Source organism: Lepidothrix coronata, unplaced genomic scaffold (genome assembly GCF_001604755.1).
Source record: "Lepidothrix coronata isolate B3197 unplaced genomic scaffold, Lepidothrix_coronata-1.0 Scaffold3, whole genome shotgun sequence".
Taxonomy (NCBI): Eukaryota; Metazoa; Chordata; class Aves; order Passeriformes; family Pipridae; genus Lepidothrix; species Lepidothrix coronata.
The window spans coordinates 11,522,677-11,530,306 of NW_016690183.1; the positions used below are offsets into that span (position 1 = coordinate 11,522,677).

General features: G+C 44.3%; 1 protein-coding gene across 5 annotated transcripts in view; it reads right to left on the minus strand.

Moving 5' to 3' along the window:
* STARD3NL (STARD3 N-terminal like) overlaps window positions 1-6,649 on the minus strand; it is a 24,384-nt gene extending 17,735 nt beyond the window's left edge. For 3 of the 5 annotated variants that reach the window (XM_017822011.1, XM_017822001.1, XM_017821971.1), the window contains exon 1: window positions 6,580-6,649. The gene's annotated coding sequence lies outside the window, so the exon portion shown is untranslated. Of the gene's footprint in view, window positions 1-6,008; window positions 6,116-6,362; window positions 6,478-6,579 lie in introns of those variants that run through there. The other 2 variants (XM_017821991.1, XM_017821980.1) reach the window with 2 other exon arrangements.
* Window positions 6,650-7,630: the final 981 nt, after the last annotated feature.

Below are 7,630 nucleotides of genomic sequence, written 5' to 3' on the forward strand. Positions count from 1 at the left end.
CCTTGTATCTTTTCTTCGGGGCTCCTCTCATGCGGTAGCCAGTGGCAAGTTCACCATAGAGTAGGATCTTAGGGAGGCGGTGGTCCTTCATCCTTGAGACATGCCCTGCCCATCGCAGCTGCGTTCTCAGCAACATGGCCTCAATACTTGTGACAGCTGCTTGCTCTAGAACAGATGTATTGGTCACATAATCTGACCAGTGGATGTTTAAGATTGAACAGAGGCAGCGTTGATGAGATAATATATGTGATTGAAGAAAAAAAAAAAAGGCTTACTCAAAGGCTATCAACAGCTCAGCAAAATCAAAACTGAAAGTGTCACACAGATGCAATTTTTGGAAAAGGCAATACTAGTTTAGGTTAAGATACCAGAGAAATCATATCTGTATAAAGTAACTAGACACACAGTGTAACACTGTGTCACAGTTGCTGTTGAAACATATTTAAAACCTAGATACCTATTATATGTCTCTGATAACACTATATATGGCCCAAGAATTCCCACCATAAACAGCTTTTCTGTGAAGGTTAAAAAAATTCATCTGAAAATATTTTTTCTTTCCAACGAGTAAAATAGGATGACATGGCCAATCTAATGGCCAAGATGCTGAAGCACTGTGAAAACTACAAGGTCACAGAAAAGCTGAAACGGAGAGAGTACTAAAGTTCATTCATAACAAAACAAAAGAATAACGCATTTTCTTGTCAAAAACTTTCCTCATATGCCAGTTCTTTGCCTCTTCTCTCCTTACTAAAAGAGTTATTTTCTGATAAAAGGGCTTACATTGCTGCTTACACTACCTGTTATTCTGTAGGAACACAATACATGGCACAGATAAAACCAAAATTTCTCACAAGAACAGAGCTTAATACAGTAACTGGTATTATAACACTAACATTCAAATATGTAAGTTATACTTAAAGGCAATTTCAGATAATGGTCTTCAAGTCAGCAAGTTCTGAGTCGACAGCTTTTTGCGTGAGGAGGAGCCTGGGCAATATCCCATCCCACAGCCAGGGTGGTGATGCCTTAAGCCCCTAATGTTTTTTTTTTTTATTTTTCTAATATTGGTTAGCCTTATAAGTTTTATAAGTAGATTTTAAAAGCAGCAACCCTTCATCCCTTGTCCCTTTCCCTCTAGCACCCTTGTTTACACATTCCTTAACCCTCTTACCCCATTCTATGCTCCCTATATCACTCCTACCCCCGAATACAGCAGAAATGTTTAGTCTTTTGTCAAGGCAAGGCCCAGATTGTCTGGAGAATGCTTGTATCTTTGCCTAAACCACAGAACACGGTCAAAAACTGGGTGACTATGTACCCTTTGTGCTCTGATGAAGATGGGATGAACAGAGGGTCCCGAAAGCCCCCAGACCCATTTCTCAGGGGGTGGACCCGGGGCGGTCCAGAGTAAAGGCCACAGGGCGGACACATCTGGGATTGGATGGATGGTATTATAAAACGTAACATCTCAGGCACAGCCGGGGAGCGTCTTGTAACATCTTTGCCTTGGCAAAATAAACCCTTTCTTATCTCACCCCTAATTGACTGCTCCAGGAGATTTTTTCAGCATCTAACTCCCACGGCAACAGTGGGCAGTATCCACCTCACAATGAACAGCTTGTCACAGGCACTCCAGGATTTCACCCAGTGTAGTACAGTAGGCCAGACCTGAGTTTGCTAAATACCTTCTCTAGAACCAATGAAAGACCTCAGGGTCCGGGAACTAAGTGTCATAACATAACCATCTGCTCTTTCACCATCACGAAGTCCAATGTCATTCTTTATCTAGGCAGAGACACCTTTATCTTGGACAGTATACTGCTTTGGTACATTGCTTATTCAAAGTCCAAGAAAATGAGACTATCTGGTATAAAGTTGTATTAACCTGAAGGAGTATTAGCAGAATTCTCTCAGTGTGTTTTCTAACAACCCTAGCATGCACCCAGATTAAGAGCCAACACAGATAAAACCAAATTCTAAGATGAAGTAATGAGGATTGTAAATCAGGGGGAATAAAAATCCCAAAGAGCTGGAGACTGCTTCCAAAGCTTACCCAGACACATTTTTTATACTGTTCTCTACTGTGAATGCTATAAATGAACAAAACCCACTCTACTAACATACTCTCTCCCTCTTCTGTTTATATAACTGCAAGAACTAATTTTCATGAAATCCGCTTGTAGCAGATACATTACTAGTGACCTCCTGATATCATTGCTCCCATTCCTGAAGGGCACTTAAATCCCTTCCAAGCTGCACTCATTCTGTCTCTAGCTGTAACACATCATTGCCTCAGAAGCATTTTAAGGTTTCAGTGCCTTTAAAAATACCACTCAGTCTGAGACACTGTTCTGTTCAAAACAAATGTTCCTTAGTGAACATGAGGGAATATTTAAAAAAAAACAAACCAATAAACAAACCAAACCAAACTAGACACTTTAATAAAATAAGACCGAAAATTTCAAACTGATACACACCCACAAAATTCCCCGAACATAAGCAGAAGATACTGTAGAGTATTGTGGCAATACTCTAGATTTTCAATTAAGCAACACAGCAGGAATTACAAGTTACAAATATGCAACACATTTAAAGACTGGGAAGGTTTCCCATCGGAGGGGCAGGGCAAGATTTACCAGCACACAGGAGAGAACTTCTTACAAAGAGTTTAGCTTTATCTGAGTGTTCAGACCTAGAGTAGCTCTGCTTGATCCTGAAGTAACAGTTCTTACCTTAAATAACTTCTACCTGTAAAAAAAACCAAAATCACTAACAAACAAAAACAAAACAACAAACCACCAGTTTCCTTGAGAAAGATGTTTCCCCAATTTCCTATGCTCTAATGGTGACCTAACAAAAGTAACAGGGCAGTTGCACACATCCTGCATTCGTACGGAATGATATTTTTCTCAGACCTTTGAAAGAAGGTGAAAAAGAGAAAGGAAAAAAAAGGAAATAAATTTTTTAGGCTACTAGAACATCTGAGGGAACAGAAGTGTCACCTTCCCCCATCCCAAGAGTGAGACTCAGATTCATAAAGTCAAATCAGAGTCCTCCAACCTTGGACTAGTTTTTCCCTACAGCTGAAGAAGCCCTGCTACTTGAGCCATGTCCTGCAAAACACTGCTGCCCTTTTCCAAACACTTCATTTTTTTATTCTGCAAGAGCTGAGAAAATGGCAGAGTAAACAGCTTGTAAATTTGCCATCAGCATTGCCCTTACTTTTATCTCCATTGTCTCTTCCCCTCAGGACTCCTTCTCAACAGCCAGACTTTCACTTCTAAAATGAACTCAAACCAGATATGTGAAAGAGCATGTGAAAGAACAGCTCTTCAGAGTCATCCTCACCCAGCTCTGGTTACCCCCATCTAGCTCTGGGGCCCTCAACATCAGAAGGATGTGGATCTGCTGGAGCAAGTCAGCTTGAAAAGCTGAAGACAGGCTGAGTGAGTTGGGGTTGTTCAGCCTGGAGAAGAGAAGGCTCCAGGGACACCTTAGAGCATCTTCCACTACCTAAAGTGGGCCTACAAGAGAGCTGGAGAGGGACTTTTTACAAGGGCATGTACTGATAGGACAAAGGGGAATGGCTGCAGATTGAAAGTGAGCAGGTTTAGAATAGGTATTAGGAAGAAACTGTTTACTGTGAGGGTGGTGGGACACTGACACAGGCTGCCAGAGAAGTTACTGATGCCCTATCCCTTGCAGTGTCCAAGGTCAGGTTGGATTGGGCTTTGAGCTCTCAGAAATGAAGATTTCACCACAAATTTTCTCCACTATACTGGTTCATTACATGGCTACTCATACACATTTGTTTGCTTGTTTTTTCTCCAGAGCAACAATAAACATATGCCCCAGGGCTGCTAGCCAGATACTACTTGGACAAGCAAAGCTATTCTTTTGCTAGCACAGAACTGTGGGACTCCTCCTGAAACAGGTCATTCATTTTATGTATTAGTGAGAAACACCCAGGATTCTGTCACCCACTCAAAAACTATTCCACACAATGGTGCAAAAGTTTACCCCAGGCAAACTCAAGGCCTAAAAATTCTTCAGAGCTCTTAAAGAATGCAGAATTTCAAGAAATTGACATCCACTTTAGAATACAGGACAAACTTTTAAAATATTTTTTCATGCTTAACTCCTATTTTATATCACTTGAAGATGCTTCAAAGCAAAAGGAAATATCAGGTTTTACATACTACCTCCATTTTATTTCTTAAGGCTTAAAGGACGTTGTAAGGAAATAATTACCCAGTCCAAACAGCAGCAAGTTCTAGAAAAGACCTACATCTGAACCTTCAGCAGAAAATATTTATTTTAACACACTTCCACATAATTTATCTAGTTTTGCTGTCAGTGTAAGATAGAAATTAACTCCTGATGTCTGAAGGGATGCTGCTTCAGGGCTTCAGCCAATGACTGAGCAGCCGAACTTCATATGAAAAGCGTGACATCATTACAAGACATTCATTTGGCTCTTTACTAACATTACTTTTTTCAACCTTTCATTTTTAATCCTACTCCTAGCTGAATTTAAGACAGCGAGGCAGAGAGGTAATGTGCAAGTTGTCTTTTAACACAATCACTAACGACTTCAAATTAAGAACAGATTTTTAGCAGATACAGTTAAATTAGAGAACGTTTAACAAGCAATAAATCTGTGATCCTTTGAAGTGACTCAGATGAGTTTGCTGGATGCTGCTGCCTAAACATGTCAAATCACAGTTCCTGCTGTCACAAGTGTGCTTTACCATTACCATGTCATCGATATCTTCTGAAAAAGCACTGATAATACTGTGTATGCTGACTTAACTCACTGAATGAAGTCATTAGTCCTGCTTACTAGAAATAAGGTTTGGCCCTGTAAAACATTTAAACAAAAAAGCTTTAATGTTTAACTAGAATGGACTGACAAAGTTTAATACGGTAGTCTAAATACATTCTTTCACATGAACAAAGGCCTAGAACTATTGTGCTAAACTCAGTTTGAAAAAATCATGGCTAAACACTTGAGAATTCAAGAAAATTAAACCCCATTGCATCAAGCCAACCACACTCAAATACACCAAAAAGAAGACCTAGTCCATCTGAACTAAGGTTAGTATTTCACAAATTTCAGTATCATTAAAAAGGTCAAATATTTAAATACTTAAAGTCACGGATTTCTGTCATAACAAGAGGACCATTGGTGCATCTTATGCAAAGTATCTGGCCCTGAACACCATCAACAAATCAAGAGAAATTGAATCACTCTGCATCTGGCCTACTTAAAACTGCAAAGCTGATGAAAAACACCTACTAAAAATAATAACAACACTATTGACTTATAAATAGAAATGGGCTTTCTCACAATGTTGGATGGACTAACAATCCCCCAAAACACTAGGATTTCTAGCACAAACCGACAATTTTCACAGCAATTGATGTTCAACACAATTCTACATCGCATTATAAAAACCAAGATGACAAATGCACATAATAAAATGTATTGGTGACACTGTGCAGAAACACAGCAATGGCCTTATACCTCTAAGCACACTAACATGATTTAAAACACTAATATGATTTAAAACAAACAAACATACAAACAACCTCTTTCTGCAAGTTTAGTATTTGTGGTGAATATTTTCCATGTTAAAGTCAATCAGCGTGTCTACTCACACCTGACTACAGCGAAGTTGGGAACTGCTCAGCATAAGCACTTCATCAATGCGTAACTTGAACTGATAATGGAGATTAAATCACAGTATTGAGAGCTTCGCCAGCTCGCTCTGCAGATCTACCAGGGCGACCCCTCAGATACATGCAAAACGCCACATTCCAAGAATGAATGACCCACTTTAAATTCGGCTTCTGAAAATGGATAGCGCCTCTCCAAAGTTGCCTAAATCAGCCCGACGCTAAAATTAACCCTCAGCATAACATTTTCCCGCGATGGAAACCGGAGGTTCACACGCCCCGGTTTGTTTCACACCGTTACCAGCAGGACAAACAGGTCGCCGTACCTCCGTGAGGATGTATCTGCCGGACTAGGATCTCAAGGAGAGGGGAAAAGCAACCCTCCTCCTCCTCCAGGCCTGCCAACAGCAGGAGCGGCGCAGGGCATGCGGGAGGCGGGGGTGCAGAAGAGGCGGCACTGCCCGCCGAGCATCCCCCGAGACCCACAGGTACCCCCCTCCCGCAGAGGGACCCCCGCCCCGCCCGCCTCTCGCATGTGACCTCCTTCCTCCTCCTCCTCCTCCTCCTCCTCCTTCTTCCTCTTCCTCTTCCTCCTCCTCCTCTTCCTCCTCTCCCTGCCCCCGCCAAGCGCCGCTTATTTCCCCCCCCGCCCCTCCGTCCCAGGACAGCGGGCGACGTACCTGGGGAGCCAAACGCGCCCCCTCCGCGGGGAGAGCGGCGGCACCGCCGTGGGAGGAGGTGGGGAAAGGGAAGGGAGGGAACGGAAGGGAGGAAAGAGCCGGGCCGCAATGGCGGCCCCGCCGCCCCTCCGCCAGCAGGACGCCCCGCATCCCCCTCGGCCCATTGCCCCCCTGTTCCCCTCGCCCCCCGGTCCCCGGGGGCGGCAGGGACGCTCACCCCAGCGCTCCGCTCCGGCCCGGACACACGGGCAGCGCCGCAGCAGCGCCGCAGGCCGCGGGGACGGGCGGGGCCGGCGGGCAGGAGGCGGGGTTCGGCCCGGCGCCTCAATCCCTGCATGGAGCGGGGGATGCGCCGGGACCGGCCCGGGACAGACACCCCCGCGGCACTGGGGGCAGAGCCCGGGCGGAGGCAGCGTGGGTGGCCCAGGTGTGCCCCGCGGTGGGGACTCTTCTCTTCCGACGTGAACACCCCACGATGTAATAAAGCTACAGAAGCGAGCGGGGGGGGGCGGCGGGGAGGGGACTGGTAGCTGTCGTTGGCCCAGATTCCACTTGTCTTGTCATAGCATAGTCCTTATCTTTGCAGAAATTAGCAGGAGAAAATCTTAGAACTGCAGAATATTCTGAGTTGGAAGGAACTCACAAGGATCATCGAGTCCAGCACTTGGCCCTGCACAGGACCATCCCAGAGAGTCACACCATGTGCCTGAGTGTATTGTCCAAATGCTTCTTGAACTGACAGGCTTGGTGCTGTGACCACTTCCCTGGGGAGCCTGCTCCAGTGCCCAACCACCCTCTGGGTGAAGAACCTTTTTCCAATATCCAACTTAAACCTCCCCTGATACAACTTCAGGCCATTCCCTCAGGTCCTGTCACCAGTTGCTGGAGAGAAGACATCAAAGTGTGGTTGGCATCGTGAAAATATGGCAGAAAATCAACCAACCAGCCGCTGAAGAAAGTAATCCTTTCCTTTGGGAAGCATTGTCTCCATCCTTATTGAAGCCCAAAGCTTGTCAAATGCTTACATATGTCATAAGGTTTGTCTGCAGTTCAGTGATGCTAGATCCATGATACACCTCTTCTAACAAAAAAAGTATGTATGCTGTACATATCAAGTTATAACAAGGAAAAAAGAACAAAATAAAATTTGTCACAGCTATTATGTTATATGGTAGGGAAGTGGAGGAAGAAGAGTTAAAAGATAGGTCTGGGAACTGTCCAGCTAGAAGGCACCCACTCCACCCTGCCTGGCTCCCTCCACTAGACCC